At 49.9% G+C, this 19,907-nt stretch overlaps 1 protein-coding gene across 2 annotated transcripts in view; it reads left to right on the forward strand.

The window, feature by feature from the left end:
* Positions 1 to 14,212: 14,212 nt before the first annotated feature.
* LOC138303601 (rap1 GTPase-activating protein 1-like) overlaps positions 14,213 to 19,907 on the forward strand; it is a 256,978-nt gene continuing 251,283 nt past the window's right edge. For both annotated transcript variants that reach the window (XM_069242891.1, XM_069242892.1), the window contains exon 1: positions 14,213 to 14,300. The gene's annotated coding sequence lies outside the window, so the exon portion shown is untranslated. The remainder of the gene's footprint in view (positions 14,301 to 19,907) is intronic.

The raw sequence follows: 19,907 nt of genomic DNA on the forward strand, positions 1-19,907 counted from the left end.
TTCCAGTCCTGAGTTTTTCTTTAACAAATCAATGTTTTCATTCGTGTTAGTTGAATTGGATCAATTGAAGTCAATAACTCCCAGACCTCCCCGATGGTTAAACAACAACCTTGAGCAGGATATTGTATCATTGGTGACATCACATCATCTGGTACACTTACACTAGTGACCCCTCAGAAGGTGTGGTTCAAAAAAAGGGGTGGGGCTAGGGCTCAATACTCCTCAGGACCTGTGCTGCAGCTTTCATTTATTTATAGATTTTAAAACACGCCTGACCTTTTATTAATGAAGGTCCAGGCAGCTATCAAGGCTAGTGCCACTAGATGGCAGCAGATGCTTCCTATGGAGTGGTTTCTCTTTCCCGGAAGGACATAGTTCAAGCTCTGAACTATTTGCTCGTCTTGTGGAGGCCCAAAGAATGTGATCACCTGGGATCTGCTGAGCCCTCTGGCGTGCCTGACTCAAGCCAAACTGCCCTCTTTAATTTTGCACAGAGCCCTGCTAGGTTTCAGGATGCTCAGCTCCCAGCAATGCCCCACAGAGCAGATCTCTGTAGTCATGTACCTACAGAGCATCATTTCACACCCAGCCCCCACAGAAGCAGGATCTACTTGTCAAACACCAGCTCACGCCGGGTGCCGGTCCTGTGCGGGTTCTGGCAGGCGTGTCTGCACATGACAGTGCTTTCCTGGAAGCCCAGCGGGCCTGTGTTCTAGCTCTTCAGTGCAGGGTCAGCCAGAGGTCTAGCAAGGGCTCTCTGGACCCTAATGCAAGCAAGGATTTGGGGCCCTCATCTCCTGGTTTTGTAATAAAAAACAGCCACTAATTGGAGTAGCTTTTGAGTCACCAGGACACTCAAATTAATATTGAAATCAAGTTTAATGAGTCCAGGACAACAACCCCTGACACGTCCTCACAGTTTCCACAATTCCCAGCAACGGCCTGCTCACCTTGTGGAATCCGGTCTAGAATCCAGTAGAGTCAGCATCCCGTTGCCTAGATACAGCACCAACCTTTCTGGAAACACAGATTCCCTTGTATTCCTTCACTTTATGCATTACAGCAGTGATTTAAAAAAAAAACGAATTCTTTATTTACTATGAGCCCATTAAAAGAAATTGTAAGGTGACATATGAAAACTAAGGCCCTGATTTATACTTTTTGACGCAAACCTACGCTAGCGCAGGTTTGCGTCATTCCTGGACGCCAGCCGGGTGTCATATTTAAGCTATGATGCTAGCCGGCGGTAAGGCCCAGTTAGCGTAAATATTATTGACGCTAACCGGGTGGGGGAGGCGTAGGGGAAACAGGAGGTTGTGTGTGAAAGAATGGCACTAGTCAGGTTAGAGTAAACAAAATTACTCTAACCTGATTAGCGTCACTATTTCCACGCACAAACCCCATGGACATAACTCCTGTCTAAGTAAAGACAGAAGTCATGACCCCAGACCAATAGCCATGCCCAGGAGACTTAAGTCCTCTGGGCATGGCCATTTGGCACAGTGCCATGTAGGGGGGTCCAAGTTAGACCCCCCTATGGCACTTTGCAAAAAAAAACAAATACTTACCTGGGATAGGTCCCCCCATCTTTAGGTGTCCTCCAGGTGTGGGTGTGGGTGGGTGAGGGTGTCCCTGGGGACAGGGAAGGGCACTTGTGGGCTGTTTCCATGGTCTCTGACCATGGAAAAGGGCCCATAGGTCCCCTAACGCCTGACCCAGGCGTTAAATAATGGTGCTAAGCAGGCTTAGCGCCAATATTTAAGGCGCTAGGGCCTTAGAGTAACTTTTTGCCTGGGAACGCCTACCTTGCTTCTCATTGACGCAAGGTAGTTTTCTGCAGGGAAAACATGACTTTAACTCCAATATTTTGGCCCTAGACATGTCTAGCATCAAAATATAAATCTGGAGCTACTTTTGCACTGGATTTACTTAAATATTATGATGCAAATCTGGCACAAACAGAGTATAAATATGCCCCTAGGGCCCTGATTTATACTTTTTGACGCTAAACTGCACTAATGCAGTTTAGCGTCAAAAAGTATACCGCCGGCTAGCGCCATTCCAAGACGCTGGCCAGGCGTCTTATTTATGGAATGGCGCAATCCGGCGCAAAGGGTGGGCTAACACCACAGAGAATGACGTTAGCCGGTTGGGGTGGCGGTATGGGAGCAGTGAGTTTAGCGTTAAAAAATGACGTTAGGCTCGTCAGAGTAAAAAAAGATGACTGTAACCAGCCTAGCGTCATTTCTTGACGCTAAACCTACCATACCACATAACTCCTGTCTTATTAAAGACAGGAGTCATGCCCACCACCCCAATGGCCAGCACAGGGGACAAGGGTCCCCTGGGCATGGTCATTACACCCAGAGCTCTGTGTGGGGGCCCATATCAGGGCCCCCAATGGTACTTTAAAAAAATCCCAAAATATTTACCTATACTTACCTGGGATGGGGTCCCCCATCTTCTGGTGTGGGTGGGGGTCTCCTCAGGGCCTGGGGAGGACAACTGTGGACCCATTCCATGGTGTTCAACCATGGGAATGGGCCCACAGGTCTCCTAACGCCTGCCCTGACCCAGGCGTTAAATGATGGTGCTAAGCAAGCTTAGTGCCATTATTTAGGCCCGCCTCTCTCCCGTTCACCATTTTTGCATGGGAGGATAAATAAGGCGCATGGGCCTTAGAGTCATTTTTTGCCCGGGAACGCCTACCTTGCATCTCATTGACGCAAGGTAGTTTTCCGCAGGCAAAAATGACTTTAACTCCATTATTTTGACGCTAGACGGGTCTAGCGTCAAAATATAAATATGGATTTAGGTTTGCGCTGAAATAGTGTTAAACAAATGATGCTATTTCAGTGCAAACAGAGTATAAATATGCCCCTGAGAGTACTGCTTGCTGCAGCCAAACAAGGTATTTACCTTCAGTATGCGCTTTCTGGTAGATTCTCTAATCGCAGGTTCAAAGGAGTAGCCAGAAAATAAAACAGACCCCATTTTCTGACATATTTCAAATTGCACTCAGCAAGCAAGCTCGGCAGTCATTCAGCAACTTGTTCTCCCTAAAGTTCCATCTTTCTCTGTCCATCCTTGTAGGATGCTGGCCCTCTATGTAGTGTGCAAACCTAGGCACGCTGTGCAGGGGTCCAGGCAACCACACGGTTTCCAGAGGTAAAAATCAGATCACAAAAAGCTCCAGTTTTTGTGGATAGCTGGTCGAGCAGTTAGGCTAATCCAGGAGATGCGCTACGCATTTGATGGACTCACAATATCAATCATACACCACACACACTCAATCAATAGCTCGAAACCAGAATTTATAAAAATACTTCAGATTCTTATATAATTGTTAAGACCAAAATGGTTAAGATACATTAAGTACTTTGTGAGTTATGATTTTTCAAAGTTTTCATAACGTTAATCTTTCTGTGCGTAATTATGCAACCTAGGAATCAATGGAAGGCCACTGTTAGACCTGGCAGCTTCTTGCCGTGTCTCCCCTGTCTTTTTGCCTTCTGACCTCCTGTTTTTGTGGTATACTGAACTCTGTTTTTGCTGGTTTGTTGACTCTGCGCACTTTATCACTGCTAATCAGTGCTAAGTTGCAAGTGCTCCCTATGTAAATTGTATTGGTGATTGGTTTATCCATGATTGGCATATTTGATTTACTGGTAAGTCCCTAGTAAAGTGAACCAGGGGTGCCCAGGGCCTGTAAATCAAATGCTACTAGTGGGCCTGCAGCACTGATTGTGCCACGCACATGAGTAGCCCTGTGAACATGTCTCAGACCTGCCACTGCAGGTTCTGTGGGTGCTGTTTTAAACTGCTAATTTGACCTGGTAAGTGTACCACTTGCCAGGCCCAAACCTTCCCTTTTTACACATGTAAGGCACCCCCAAGGTAGGCCCTAGATGGCCCCATGGGCAGGGTGCACTGAATGTTAAAGGAGGTACATGTACTGATGTGTTTTACATGTGCTCACAGTGAGATAGTGCCAAATTAGTTGTTCACTGTTGCAAGGCCTATCTCTCTCATAGGTTAACGTGGGGGCTGCCTTTAAATATCCATAAAGGGCAGTTTCCCTTTGAGAGCAGATAGAGATGAGGCGTTTGGGGTCTCTGAACTCACAATTTAAAAATACATCTTTTGGTGAAGTGGGTTTTTAGATTTTTAGTTTGAAAATGCCACTTTTAGAAAGTGGGCATTTTCTTGCTTAAACCATTCTGTGCCTCTGCCTGCTTGTGTATTCCTCAACTGGGTCAGACTGACAGTTGGGCTGTTGTCAATTTCCTCTAGACAGTGACACAAAGGGAGCTGGGGTGTAGCCTGCATATCCTGATAGGCCATCTGGGCTAAAGTGGAGGGAGGAGTGGTCACTTACACCTGAAAGGGCTGTGCCTGCCCCCACACAATGCAGTCTCTGACACCCTGGAGTGCGTCTGGGGCCAGGCCTGGGCATGGCAGGGTCTTGTGAACAACAGAGATTTTCCTTTGAAGTATGCCTACGTCAAAGGCAGAAAGGGGTATAAGTAGTGGACCCAAAATCCCAGACTTGTAGAATCATTCTGAATCAAGAGAATCCTCTGCCAAGGAGAAGAGCTGAAGAGCTGGAGGAGGAGTACTGCCCCTTTGCTGTGTTGCTTTGCTGGGTTGGACTGCAGTTGCTGCTTCTGCCTTAAAAGAGAGCAAAGGGTGAACTTTGCTGTGTATCCTGCTTGAGAGAGTTCTCCAAGGGCATAGAGTTGAGCTTGCCTCCTGTTGGAAGTCTCAGGGACACCAAAGACTTCAGTTTCATCTGCCTGCAGCACAGGGAAGTGTGTGCTTTGTGCTGTGCAGGAAGAAAAACCACACTGACACCGCCAATGACACCGCTGCCCTGCAGCCTGACCTGTGACGTCACATGGAGCTGCACCGCCCCACTTCACACCACAAGCCTGATCTTACCAACGACGCCATCTGACGGCACCCCCGAGCCGCTGCTTGCATTGTGACCTGTGGGCCCCACACTCCAGCATCGCCTTGCTCACACTGCAGCCTGGGCACCATGACGACGACGCTCCTGCTGACACCAGTGCCACTGCCTGCACCGTGGCCTGTGGACACCACTGATGAGGTACACAAAGCACCATCCCGTCCGGCACCGCATCCACGGTCCACCAACGCCAGCACCATCGACTCCAATGTCATCACCAGGCGTTCCTGGCTGCACCATGACCCGTGGGTGCCGCACGGAGCCCATCCTGCATTGCACTGCTGACTTGGGCCTACCGACGACAGCGCTTCAGCAAAGACGATGTCGTTGCTTGCACTGTGACCTGGTGACACCGCTCATCGCACCGCCCCGTTTCACACCACAGCCTGGTCTCACCTACGCCCCTGGCCGCCGTCACCGATCCAGGTCCTGCACTGTGACCTGTGGGCACCACATGTCACATCATCCCGGTTCGCACCGCAGCCCTGTCGCCATCCATGCCAGCGCTCCTGACTTCATCAGCCCAGAGTTCAATCCGCAATGCGTGTGACTTCAAGGGCCCGACCTCCAGAACCAACATCATGATGCCAGTGACGCCGCTCTGCGCATCTCATAGTGTGGATCATGACACCCAGCAATTCCAAAGATACTGCTTGCGGGTCTTCCCGACACCGTAGCTGGCATGCGACACCGCAGCCGGACTGAACTGTTGGTTTTGTTGATCACAACGCCGTGATAGCCTCAGGTGGAGCTATCGACTTCAAGGAACTGTCTTTTTAAATAATTCTTGGAAAATTTGTATCTTATTTACTGTATGTTGGATTTTTTCCTATTTGGTCATGTTTTATACAGATAAATATTGGCTTTTTCCTAAACCTGGTGCAGTGTCCTTTTGTAGTGATTTTCCCTATTACTATGTGTTATTTGAAAATGCTTTATGCTTTGCTTTTGAGATAAGCCTGACTGCTTGTGCCCAGCTATCAAGGGGGTGAGCAGGGGTTATCTGAGCTGGGTATCTCCCTTATCCTGACTAGAGTGAGGGTCCCTATTTGGTGCCAACTAGAGACCCCATTTCTAACAGCCACCTGTAAAAATGCATACAAAATCACCCAGCTGAGTTACCAGTCTCTTCTTTTGCAAGATGGTTGATGAGGTTGGTGGGCACTCTGTGCCAGCTGGAGAGCCTTGGGCGGTTCCCGGTTCGGGCGGGAGCAGAGCTGGAAAGTCTCTTGGCACAGGACCACTTGGAGGGGCCACCTGGAAAAGGTGCTAGTTTGCAGAGTTAAAGGTGGTCTTTCAGGGTCCCCTTGGGCTGCTGAGGTCACAAGGGGCTAGGGACCCATGGCACACAGCTGGTTCTGTGATGCAGGGCTCAGGGTGGAAGGGCAAGTTGGAGGTCTTGGAGGCTGTGCACAATGGAACCCTTTGGCACTGGAGGTAAGTCTTCTTCTGGGGGCCTTGCAGGATGACTAGCGTGCTCTGGTGGGAGGTCCTGGGTGTTCATGAAATCGCTCAACTGGGGCTTCCTCCTGGTCCAGTTACAGCTCTGGGAGAGCTGTTTTTGCTGTAGTCCAATGTGCACTGACTAGTACTTGGGGTATTGGTACAACTGGGCCATGGGAGGGTACAGTGCCACCAAAGTTGGCACACTTGTAGGTCTCATCTGGGTTGCTGTTGGTGTGTCATCAGGTCCAGCAGTGACTTATGGTTGTGGAGAAATTGGCCAGTCAGTGAAGTGACCCTCACTGGTTTGCTGGTTCTTTGCAGGTTTCTTGTGGTTCTTGAGTGGTGTCTCCACTCAGGAGGGAGATATCAGCTATTTATGAAGTCTGGAAGTCCTCTGGGTCTTCTGAGGTCAGTTCAGTGGTCAGCTCCTCCGCAGTGGCGATTGTTGGGACTCTTGTGCAGCAAGCAGGGGTCTTGGGGCTTCTTCTGGTGCAACAGGTCCTCTGTTCTCGTGCTGTCTGGTTCTTTGGTGCTGTCTTCTTTTCTTCCTGATAAATCTGATTTCTTGGTCTAGGGAAGCCCACTAAATACTGATTTTAGTGGGCGTTTTAAGGGGAACTTGGTAGTGTCCAGTGGGACACTTACCCTTGGGTGGCTACACCCACTACTGTGACCACTTCCTGTTGGAAGGGTCACTACCCTAAACCTTATTGGCTATTTGCCTGCCATCTAACATGGAGGAAAATGAAATGGAGGGTCCACTTCACCTGCAAGCCCCTACGGGTGGTGCATTCTCGGTGAGACCCCTCCTCATACGTTAGGTTTCCCACCTTTGCTCCCGCCAAACGTGGGGGTTGACAAAGGGGGAAGCTATCTGCTGCTAGCATCAGGCCTGGGGGCTTGAGTTTCAATGGCAGTAGCTCTTTGAAGTTCACCACCAGGGCAATGCACATTCCTGAGGGAGGGGGTGTTAGCTCTTCCACCCAGGAAGGGCATTGTCTTACAAACCAGAGAAATAGGGCTCTCCCCCAAGGTTTGACTATTGGCTGTCTGGAGGTGGCATGCTATATGGAACCAGTCAGAAACCATACCAGTTAGATTAGCTTTTGCAGGGGGCACCTCTAAGGTGACCCCTGGGTACATTTAGTGATAGATCCAGTACTTGTACCAGTTTGGATTTATCATCCTACGTTGTTTGATACCAAACAACCCAGGGTGCAGAGTGGCCATTATGTAGCTGAGGAACTCATGTTTGTACAGTGTCTTAAAATGGCTGCTCTGTTCACTCACTATGTCCCAGGTTTGGCAAGGACACAGTGGGGGCATATTGCTCATGCAGCTATGCCCTCACATATAGTGTGGTGCAGCCTACCTTAGGGCTGGAAGGTCTGCTAGAGGGGTGACTTACCCATAATATATGCAGTGTTAGGGTCTACAGGGCACACAGAGAGTGTGCCATGTCGAATTTGTCTATTTAGATTTGCCCCTGAGCACCAAGCCTGCAATGGCAGTACTGGGTGTATCTGGGTGCAGGGCCCTAGAGGGTGGCACAATCAGTGCTGCTGCCCTCCGGGGCCTACCCCTAATAAACCATGCCCTGGGTACAGTTGTACCCATTTACTAGGCACTTACAGTGATATTTAAGAGTGAATCCAATTGTGCCAAGCATCACAATAGATTTAGGGTAAGAGCTCTGGCCTAGGGAACCTAGTTAGCAGGGGCCCTGGGCACTATAACTTCTAGGATACATAAACATCAGGAAAAAAGTAGGGGCTAACCATGCAAAAAGAGACCTTCTCTCACAATCCTCCTTTCAGACTTTCTTTGCTTTCATTCTCTCCAGCATTTTCCATTTTCTTACCACTTTACATCCTTCTTATCCATTCATCCTGCAGTCCCCATCCTCTTGTCCTTACTTTCTCTGCATCAGTCATTCTTTTCACCATTTTGCTCATGTCTTTCAACCCATCCATTCATCTCTGCAGCCATTTTCTATCTATTCTTCCCTAAACTCTTCCACATCTACCCAAACCCTGCTCCCCCCACACCACAACTATGTCAACTAGTCTTTTGCAGAAGTATGGGGGATGGAAAGCAATTGTCTACAGTTAGTTAATATTTTGGTCCATATGTCAATGGTTGTTCAAACTTGCATTTATGTTTCTTTAATGCAAAGCCTTTATTATTCTGGTGACCTCTGTAAATAAATGCTGTAAGCTCCAACTGCACTACTGACAGTTGTTCTAGTTAAACAATGTGTACACATTTGCAAAGTTTAACAATATGAACTACACATAATGCTCTCAAAATGCTCTCTGAATAAATGCAAATAATTGCAGAAGCTTGATGATCCAGTGCTTTCAAAATAAAATGTCCACAGGGAAAACTTGTTTTGCTAAATTATTGTGAAATCTTAGGTACCATTTCTTTGAAGAATCATCTAGTAAAATGTGTTAATGTATGCTAGTATTTCCAAACAATATTCATAATGGAAAATCTGTGTAGCCAGTTTCACCAAGATTATGGTAAACATGAAAATAAACATGTATTGGCAAAGCCAAAAGGTCCAAAATTGAGGGTCAGCCTCTTGTCAACATGTGCCTTGTTTTGACATGACTCTTAAAGCAATTTTATTTTTGGTCCCAAAAAGCACACATTACCACAGTAGTTCCTGGCACAGAACAAAACCACTTTGTATGCAGATATGCTCCTTGTGAAAGAGCAGATTGTTATCACTCACGGTGAAGCCGGACAACAGATGGACAGAGAGAAACAAAACTTTAATATAAACAAAAGGTCTTTGTTAACGCCAGACCTAATTAGGGGCCCAATTCTTAAAGTAACAAAAGAGGACCTGTGGTATACGTCTTTGCATTAGTTCAGATTTACATATTTCATGGATGCACAAGAATTTACAGACGTAGACCAGGAAATCTTAGTCCTAGAAAATATTTGTGAGCTGTATTTTAGCACGAGCATGTATGCATGTGTAAAATTGCTCATGGAGGAAATATATGCTGTCTCCTATCAAACAGGCATGAGCCTGAAAGAGTAAACTGAAGGAGCCCAAACATTTGTTTTTAATCTCTTAGGGCACACAGACCACTACATATCCTCTTTTGTGTAGGGTAGGTTTTTTGGTCCTGAAGGAGTGCTTCAGATCCGGCTGGACCATGCAGCGCGAAACATGTTGACCCTACCTTATCTACTCTAATAGGCCACCTGGGCACATTGAGCACCTTTGGTGGCACTCTGCTTTTTACCCTGCCATGGGGACCTTAACATTAAATTGTCACTTTTGTACCCACTAGACAGTTTAACACCACACTTTCCTGTTGAATTCTCACTTTTTTCACCACCTACAGGAACACAACCTCAAACACCATATCTTACCATCATCTGCGGCACTACTAAAAAGATCTCCGTCTCAGTGCCCTCTCATGGGGCCCGTTGGGCATTGTATCACCGGCTGGATGAGGAGCTCGCCTGATGATAAAGCATGGCACTCTGTCAGTGTGTGAGGGCACCACTTCTGAGGTGTGAGGACTCCCTCAACAGGATGTATCGATCCTTTTTCCCTCTTTACTCTCTTCTTTCATATAGAGCTAGAGACATATGTAGCATGTATCTGTTGTGTTGATCCCCCATGGCTGTTTAAAACCAAGGGCTTCATTTACAAGAAACTGTCTTGTCATCATCAATGCATCAGATTTCTTGTGCCTGTGGCACATCCATTAACAACACCGTGGATGTGCTGTATTTACAATACAGAGCTTCATTGCGCATGTTTTCACAGATGCATCAGAAATCCGATGCATCTGTTGGCACTAAATTGATGCATTGCTGGAGTTGCGTCATTAAGCTAACGCAACTCCAGCAATACGAGGAGAGTCCCATTGGAAAAAGCCCTGCATTTATTTTACGCCTGGTCTGAGCAGTCGGTAAAATTTTGATGCAGTGAATTCATGGAGTGATGCAGTGAAAAGTTTAAAATTTCACTGCATCACTTCTACGTTGCTTGTGCCGTGGGAAAGTCTGCCCTGTATACATTATTCTTGGCACAGGTATAATGTGACAAAGGGCTTTACAAACTGACACATTTGGCCCAATGCGTCAGTTTGTGAATATGTAGCAGTGTGGTGCATTGCTAACGCAGCTGCTGCGTAAATAAAATGATGCAGGGCGGGCGCAAGGGGCTTGTAAATGAGGCCCCAAGTACTTTATCTTCAACTTCTCTAGGGCAAAGGGAAGGCTGGGGAGTCACTTAAAGTCCTGCTGTATAGTTCGGGGGCAATCTGACTTTAAATTGTAATCACGCCCTAATCTGGAAACTACTGGTGAACATCGTAGTAATCATATCAGTTTTGGGGAGACCTAAGCCTAGCTTTTCCAGACAGTTTGATTAATGTAATGCTATTTCCACTTAATACAGCTTTAAAATATATGTACTTATTTCATGATGATTATTATTTATAAATTAGCCATTTTAGTGATAGCTACAATAAGTAAGTAGTTTCTTGCAAAGCTGCATCAATAATGCCAGAAAATTAATATTCAATTTATGTCACATCCTGTGATGTCACATCTTAGAGGGGCTTTGCATGTTCCTATTCTGTACCGTGGACCCACAAACCCTAGACCCGGCACTAACAGCTAAGCAACTGTGTGTCCATGTTGGGCCATTTGTAGGTGTTTGTCTATGTGTGTAAATGTGTCTTAGCAGGAGTGTGAGTGTGTGTCTGAAAGAGGAGGTATGCGTGAGGATGGTGAGCATCTGTGCGCGTCACGCAGGAGGTATGCGTGAGGAAGGTGAGCATCTGTGCGCGTCTCGCAGGAAGTATGCGTGAGGAAGGTGAGCATCTGTGTGCGTCACGCCAGGGGCATGCGTGAGGAAGGTGAGCATCTGTGCGCGTCTCGCAGGAGGTATGCGTGAGGAAGGTGAGCATCTGTGCGCGTCACGCAGGAGGTATGCGTGAGGAAGGTGAGCATCTGTGCGCGTCTCGCAGGAGGTATGCATGAGGAAGGTGAGCATCTGTGCGCGTCATGCCAGAGGAATGCGTGAGGAAGGTGAGCGTTTGTAAGCCATGCAGGAGGTATGCGTGAGGAAGGTGAGCGTTTGTAAGCCACGCAGGAGGTATGGGTGAGGTAGGTGTGCTATATTAGAAGGATTACTGTTTATGAACTGCAAGTAACAAAACGATCTCTGTTTTTAAAAGCAATAGCACACGTACCTATTTACATAAAATAAAAATCTGTCATGATGTGCTTTACAGGAGACACTTCAGCCCGCTATGTTACTTTGATTCAAAACTGGGACTAGAGAGACAGACATCTGTCCAGCAAACGTGTTAACCACCAGAGTGACCTTTCCAATATTATTGTTCCCTGAGATTGACCAGACATAAGCCCTCTGCAGCAGGTGCCTTAACCCCATCAGATTCTTTAAAAGGCAGACTTTGCCACCAAGTAAGCAGAACAGATTCTTTGCTATGTTTCTACTTGTGTCAATTTCTTTGTGGCAGAGATGTTAAAAAATAAATGTTGAATTTGAGGCCCAGATTTTGCGTTTGGGTTTTGTCACTTTTTTGGCACAACCCCAACACAAAATCTAATATGTTAAATCTGGTAATTCGCTCGAATGTAGTCCCTACAGGCCTGCTAAGCATATTTGTGAGGCCATAAGATCAGATGCCACTTGCTGTGATGACACTTCCTGTGAGTTTTTTGGGGTAATGCCACTTCCTGTGATCTCACGTGCGATATCACTTATGAACTGTCAAACTTGGTTATCTCCCCACGCCCCCCCCCCACACTTCTTTTAGGACTTGTGCCCTGGAGAGGTCCCACCGGAGGTGTGCGCGAGGGAGGTGCGCACCTTGCGCCGCGCAGGACCCTGCCTGTCGCACCCCTCTGCGCCCGTGAATAATTGATGCCCTGCAAAGGGGGGCAGTGCCCCGCAAGGGGGGGGGGTGAAGGTGGTGTTGGAGTAGTGCGCCCTGCAGGAGGTGTACGCAGGAGGTGCGCACTTCTGCGCGCAGGACTTGCCTCCCGCATCCCTCCCGTGAATAATTAATGCCCAGAAGAGGGGCGCAGGTGCCCCGCAGGAGGTGTGCGTAAGGGAGGTGCGCTCATGTGCGTGCCCCCAGGAAGGATGGGTGAGGGAGGTGTGGATGTTGGAGAGGTGCCCTGCAGGAGGTGTGCGTGAAGGATGTACGCACCTCTGCGCGCAGGGCTTGCCTCCCGCATCCCTCCCGTGAATAATTCATGCCCTGCAGAGGGGCGCAGGTGCCCTGCAGGAGGTGTGGGTGAGGGAGGTGCGCTCATGTGTGTGCCCCCAGGAAGGATGGGTGAGGGAGGTGTGGATGTTGGAGAGGTGCCCTGCAGGAGGTGTGCGTGAGGGATGTACGCACCTCTCGCGCGGGACTTGACTCCCGCATCCCTGTTGTCCTTCAATAATTGATGCCCTGCAGAGGGGAGCAGGTGTCACGCAGGAGGTGTGGGTGAGGGAGGTGCGCTCATGTGTGTGCCCCCAGGAAGGATGGGTGAGGGAGGTGTGGATGTTGGAGAGGTGCCCCGCAGGAGGTGTGCGTGAAGGATGTACGCACCTCTGCGCGCAGGGCTTGCCTCCTGCATCCCTCTCCGCCCGTGAATAATTCATGCCCTGCAGAGGGGCGCAGGTGCCCTGCAGGAGGTGTGCGTGAGGGAGGTGCGCTCATGTGTGTGCCCCCAGGAAGGATGGGTGAGGGAGGTGTGGATGTTGGAGAGGTGCCCCGCAGGAGGTGTGCGTGAAGGATGTACGCACCTCTGCGCGCAGGGCTTGCCTCCTGCATCCCTCTCCGCCCGTGAATAATTCATGCCCTGCAGAGGGGCGCAGGTGCCCTGCAGGAGGTGTGCGTGAGGGAGGTGCGCTCATGTGTGTGCCCCCAGAAAGGATAGGTGCGAGAGGTGCCCCGCAGGAGGTGTGCGTGAGGGAGGTACGCACCTCTGAGCGCATGGCTTGCCTCCCGCATCCCTCTCCGCCCGTGAATAATTCATGCCCTGCAGAGGGGCGCAGGTGCCGCCGGCTCTGTCCGCCACCCGCGGGGAGGAGGCTGCGCACTGAGGTAGGACTGACATTCTTCGCCGCAGCAATTAGTGCAGTGTGTGATCCGGGGGGCGCCCTGTGGGTAGGGCGAGGTCAGGTGGGTGGGTGGCACACTGTGGAGGAGAGGTGTGCTGTTGTGTACAGTGCGTTGTGCACTGGGGTGAGGGGAGGGGAGCACCGGGAGAGGCAGGGTACCCTCGGGGTAGGGGTGAGGGCAGGGTGGTGAGTGGGTGGGGTGAGGGCAGTGTGGTGGGTGGGAGTTTGCCACACTGTGGAGGAGAGGTGTGCTGTTGTGTACAGTGCGTTGTGCACTGGGGTGAGGGGAGGGGAGCACCGGGAGAGGCAGGGTACCCTCGGGGTAGGGGTGAGGGCAGGGTGGTGAGTGGGTGGGGTGAGGGTAGTGTTTTGGGTGGGAGTTTGCTACACTGAGGAGGAGAGGTGTGCTGCTGGGAACGGTGTGCTGTGGACCGGGGTGGGGGCGCCGGGGGAGGCAGGGCACCCTCGGGGCAGGGGTGAGGGCAGGGTGGTGAGTGGGTGGGGTGAGGGCAGTGTTTTGGGTGGGAGGTTGCCACACTGAGGAGGAGAGGTGTGCTGCTGGGAACGGTGTGCTGTGGACCGGGGTGGGGGCGCCGGGGGAGGCGGGGCATCCGGCAGAGAAGGATTTTGGTGCAGTGCCTAAGGGAGGGGGCGGAGGGGAGACCAGGGATGGATGGCAAGAATTGAGGGGTGGGGGAGAGGAGATGCAGCGCACACAGGGGGTCTTGAGCAGAAAGGGACCGGGAGGAGACAACGAGGATAAAGGTGAGTGTTTACAGCTCAACAGGGTGCTTGGGAGGGGGGCAGAGCTAGAAATAGGGGGCACGGAGTGGTGAGAGGAGAGAGAGAGGGAGGGATGCAGGGAGGAGAGAGGGACGCATGGCCAGTAAGGATGGAGCGGTATAGAAGGGAGACGGCACCTCGGGGTGGCACCCAGACTGGCAGGGCGGCAGGTAGAGATAATGCGACAAACGGAGGGGTCGGGTCAGGGAGGCGGTGGAGAGCTGTGGAGGGGGCCCGAGAGACGAGTGTGGAAGAGGCATGTGTGTATGTGTCTATTCATTCATTCGCTGCTGTTCTGGACGATGCCACGTCAAGCGCCCCCCAAGGGCCACTTTATGTCACGCACATGGCCAGGGTGTCCATCGTACAGCCTTGCACCATCACCCCCCCCCCCCCCCCCCCTCAGAATTCACACCCGCAGCAGAACCGCAGACTGTCCTACGAACAGAGCGGTCTCTTTGGAGGTTATCAGTGTCTCCTGGAGGGGGTGGGCGGAGGTTGGTGATGGAGGGAGGGAGGGGTGAGATGGGGCACCCACCGAGATCTGGGGCAATGGGGCATGGGGAGAACTCACGTCTGAGGACTGGGGAGAGAAGCATTGGGAGATGTGAGGAGAGAGGCAGTGGCTGGAAAGAGTGGGGTGAGGGGGTGACCGCAGCAGACGAGAGAGAGAGAGAGATAGAGGGTAGCGAGAGAGAGAGGTGGTACTGGCAGAAAGAAAGGGACGGAGAAGGGCAGAGAGAGAGAGAAAGAGGAGAGAGGGAGGATAGAGAGAGTGGGAAGGAGAGAGAGAGAGAGAGGGAAAGGGATGAGTGGCAGAAACGAAGGAAAGGAGAGGGATAGGGATTGAGAGAGGGGGGGGAAGAGAGAGGTAGGGAGGGGAGAGAGGCAGGGAGAGATTGAGAGAGATAATAGAGAGAGAAAGGGGGGGAGAGAGGGGCGAGAGAGAGAGGGCGAGGGCAAGGGAAGAGTTAGAGTAGGAGAGAGAGATTTAGGGAGGAAGAGACAGAGAGAGAGAGAGAGATTGAGAAAGAGAGAGAGAGAGGGATGAGTGGCAGATACAAAGGAAAGGACAGAGAGAGATTGAGAGGGAGAGGGGGAAGAGAGAGAGAGGTAGGGGGGGAGAGAGAGTGAGAGGTTGAGAGAGAAAGAGAGGGAGAGAGGGGCGAAAGAGAGAGGGCGAGGGCAAAGGGAAGAGTTAGAGAGAGATTGAGAGCGAGAGATTTAGGGAGGAAGAGACAGAAAGAGAGAGAGAGAGAGATAGAGAGATCTAGGGAGCAAAAGACAGAGAGAGAGAGAGAGAGAGATCTAGGGAGGAAGAGACAGAGAGAGAGAGAGAGAGAGAGAGCGAGAGAGAGATCTAGGGAGGAAGAGACAGAGAGAGAGAGAGAGAGAGAGAGAGCGCGAGAGAGAGATCTAGGGAGGAAGAGACAGAGAGAGAGAGAGAGAGAGAGCGAGAGAGAGATCTAGGGAGGAAGAGACAGAGAGAGAGAGAGAGAGAGAGAGAGCGAGAGAGAGATCTAGGGAGGAAGAGACACAGAGAGAGCGAGAGAGAGATCTAGGGAGGAAGAGACACAGAGAGAGCGAGAGAGAGAGAGATCTAGGGAGGAAGAGACACAGAGAGAGCGAGAGAGAGAGAGATCTAGGGAGGAAGAGACACAGAGAGAGCGAGAGAGAGAGATCTAGGGAGGAAGAGACACAGAGAGAGCGAGAGAGAGAGAGATCTAGGGAGGAAGAGACACAGAGAGAGCGAGAGAGAGAGAGAGAGAGAGAGAGAGAGAGAGAGAGAGAGAGAGCGAGAGAGAGAGAGATCTAGGGAGGAAGAGACACAGAGAGAGCGAGAGAGAGAGAGATCTAGGGAGGAAGAGACACAGAGAGAGCGAGAGAGAGAGAGATCTAGGGAGGAAGAGACACAGAGAGAGCGAGAGAGAGATCTAGGGAGGAAGAGACACACAGAGAGAGATGAAGCAGGAGGCCGGGAGGGCATCGAGCAGTAACTTGCACCAATGAAAAGTCTGCAAACAGACACCCTCCCCCGCGCACAGCGCACTCGTGGAAATGATAATATCGCTATTATTGATATTATCAGTATTAGAATAACAATATTAGTAATTCATAATTACAACATACACAATACCCATTTCTAGCAACAGAAAGTGATTTGAAAGCCCTGGCGAAGAGCTAGAGAACTGAAATCCACATTTTTCACAAGCCCTGGAATCAGGGAAAAACACAAACAAACTAAAAAGAGCAAAGTAGAGTTTTCAAAGTGCGCCCCCTCCAGGCACCCCCTCCTCCTGCAGCACCAGAGTGATGCTCAGGCAGAAGTTTGAGGTCGGTTCAGGGTGGTCAAGTTCTCCGTGACAACCTCCCACACTAGTTGCCCCACCCTTCCACGGACCACCCTAGCGATGGGCAGAACTTACGCATTTCCTTGGAGCACTGAATTATTTAAGGATTTTGCAAATTACACAAGAGGGGTAATTCTGCATTTAGTGCTATTTCTCTGCATAAAAATATCCCCTCTCATCCAAAATGGACATGCGATGCACTTTGCTCTAAGAAATAGTGCGAAAAGCAACAGAACATGAATAGCGAGAACTGGCAGCTTCTTGCTAGATGTACTTTTGGGGTAGGATTTACCCACTAAGTACTATTGCCATTTAGCACTATTTTCGTACCCTCACATCTGAAACGGATGTGAGAATAGATTTTGCACTAAGAAGCAGCACTAAATGCAGCAGAACAGGAATAGCACTTGCACTCGCTAAATGTGTCCTCGCGGTAGGATTTCCTCCCCAAATTACTCTCAATTACGCAGGGAGTAACCTAGTAATTATTGGGGAATCTGCATCAAAGAGTAATGCAGAATTACTGAAATCAGCCCGATCACTCCTGCTTAATTAACATTCTGCCCAGTCCTGCCCACAAGCCTATGACCCTGCCTGCCTTCTGCGTGAGAGGAGAGGTCTCCTCTCACCATAGTTATGAGGGGTTGTGAACCAGCATGGCGGGTTTAATACCGCGATGCGCCCAGGATCACACACCTTGCTCAAGTGGTGAAGCAGGGTTGAGATCTCAGGTCTGCGGTTGTCAGCATAACCATCTCTGGTGTTCTGCCTACCAGGGTAGGGCGATGCCACTGACTGGATGTCACAACCCCTGTTATATACATTCTTTAAAGCACAGTCTGTTCACATTACAGCATTGACTTCAAGCTGGAGGATTTCACCAAAATAAAAGTATGTGGAAGGAGTCAACAGAATAATAGAATGGCGGAAACCAACAACCACAGTTTTTCTACAAACTTACCATGTTTGTTCATATCTCGCGAACAGTGTGAGTTCATTGCCTCTTAGGTTTAGGACATCTGCAGGTGCTCTGGCTTTTAAGTCGCCCATATGAAGAGAGTTGGCCTTCCCAAGGTGCCCTGTAGTGGGACTTCATCCAAAGTCCCCATCCCAATGGGACCAGGTTGGGGGCCTCATCCACGAAGCCATCGACTGAATGGGCGCAGTGTCAGGATTCCATGTTTTTCCCCACCTGGGGTGGGCTGGTGCCCAACTAACACGAAGGAGGAATCCCATATGGAGGAAGGAGAGACCACCGGGAAGGGAGGAGAAACCTAAAGATTATTATGGAACAGTTGGATATTCTCCCATGACAAAAACCCAAACAAATGAGTATCCGTCTACCAATAACCCAATGCTCCTACACCTAAATAGTTTGGTGTCTATGATTTATTTAGGGTAAAAAAAAGCAAATTGTTTTTTACAAGTAACCCCCACTCACTCTAATAGTGACATGCTTCATCATTGGGCGCGCACACACACACAATGTCCCTTTGTTGACGGGCTGGATGGGCATGATGGTTGGGGCCCTCCAGTGGGCAGTGTGGGCAGTCTAGCATTCTTATGGAAACCTCCTTTGTGCAATGCTCCCAGCTGGCACTTTGCAGAGGTGCCAACTTCACTAATGGGCTGCATTGTGTGCAGCGCCAAATCAACATGGAATAAAAACAGCCTGTTCCTGTTGTCTCATGAATAAAAGAGATATAGAGGCTGATTTAGATATTAGCGGATAGGTTACTCCGTCACAATGTTAACCACTTTTCGTCATCCATAATCAAAACCCCCTTAATTCCTATGAGATTTAGATTTTGGCGGACAAGATATCCATCGACATTGTGACAGGTGAACCCGTCCGCTGAGTTCTAGATCAGGCCATAGGCTCTATCCGGGGGCCTGAGTGGAAGGTCCTGCAAGAGCACTGACCAATCAGCCTGGGTGTGAGAGTGCATCTCTGCAACAGGTCTCAGTCATAATTCACTATGCGCATCCATATTCATTACCAGTGGGGAGAGCAGCAAGCCCCTCTATGTATTAACACTGCAGAAGGCCTGGCTTGCATTTTGAACCATAAAACATTTTAAAACAGTGACATTATTAAAACAAAACAAAACAGAGTCATTTATGTATAAATACATCTACTGGATAAAGAATGATGATTTAAAGTGCTTTGGGGCAGTAAATAGTGAATCATGAACTTATATTTGTCTATTTCAAGTACTAGTGTCAGAGGAGGAAGTGAGAGGCAGAGGGGCAGAGCTTTGAAATGAGAGTTAGAGGGAACCAGGGACCCAGAGGTGCACTGTGCAGCCGAGTACAAGGAGAGACACAGAGTCCTAGAGGGGCCACATTCTGCATCCAGAGTATCAGGAGAGCCCCAGAGGTGCCACACTCTGCAGTCAGACTATCAGGAGAGACACAGAGCCCCAGAGGTGCGACACTCTGCAGTCAGACTATCAGGAGAGACACAGAGCCCCATAGGTGCCACACTCTGCAGTCAGAGTATCAGGAGAGACCCAGAGACCCAGAGGGGCCACATTCTGCAGCCAGAGTATCAGGAGAGACACAGAGACCCAGAGGTGCCACACTGTGCAGTCAGAGTATCAGGAGAGACCCAGAGACCCAGAGGGGCCACATTCTGCAGCCAGAGTATTAGAAGAGACCCAGAGACCCAGAGGTGCCACACTGTGCAGTCAGAGTATCAGGAGAGACCCAGAGACCCAGAGGGGCCACATTCTGCAGCCAGAGTATTAGAAGAGACCCAGAGACCCAGAGGTGCCACACTGTGCAGCCAGAGTATCAGGAGAGACACAGAGACCCAGAGGTGCCACACTGTGCAGCCAGAGTATTAGAAGAGGCAGAGTCCCAGAGGTAAAGCACTCTACAGCCAGAGTGTCAGGAGACAAAAAGAGTCCCAGAGGTGCAGCACTCTGCACCTGAGTATCAGGAGCGATGCAGAGTCCCAGAGATGCAGCACGCTGCAGCCAGAGCATCAGGAGAGACACTGAGTCCCAGAGGTGCAGCACTCTGCAGCTACAGTGTCATGAGGGGAACAGGGATGCCGACTGTGGGGTTAGAGTATTGGGGGTGAGCAGCAATGCAGAGGTGCCACAAGCTGAAGCCTGAGTATCAGAAGAGGAACAAAGATCCAGAGGTGCCACACACTGCAGTGGGTCGTGAGAGATGCAGACCTGCCACACTCTGCAGCCAGTGCATGAGGAGAGATGCAGATGTGCCTCTC

This window comes from Pleurodeles waltl, chromosome 7 (genome assembly GCF_031143425.1).
Source record: "Pleurodeles waltl isolate 20211129_DDA chromosome 7, aPleWal1.hap1.20221129, whole genome shotgun sequence".
Classification (NCBI taxonomy): domain Eukaryota; kingdom Metazoa; phylum Chordata; class Amphibia; order Caudata; family Salamandridae; genus Pleurodeles; species Pleurodeles waltl.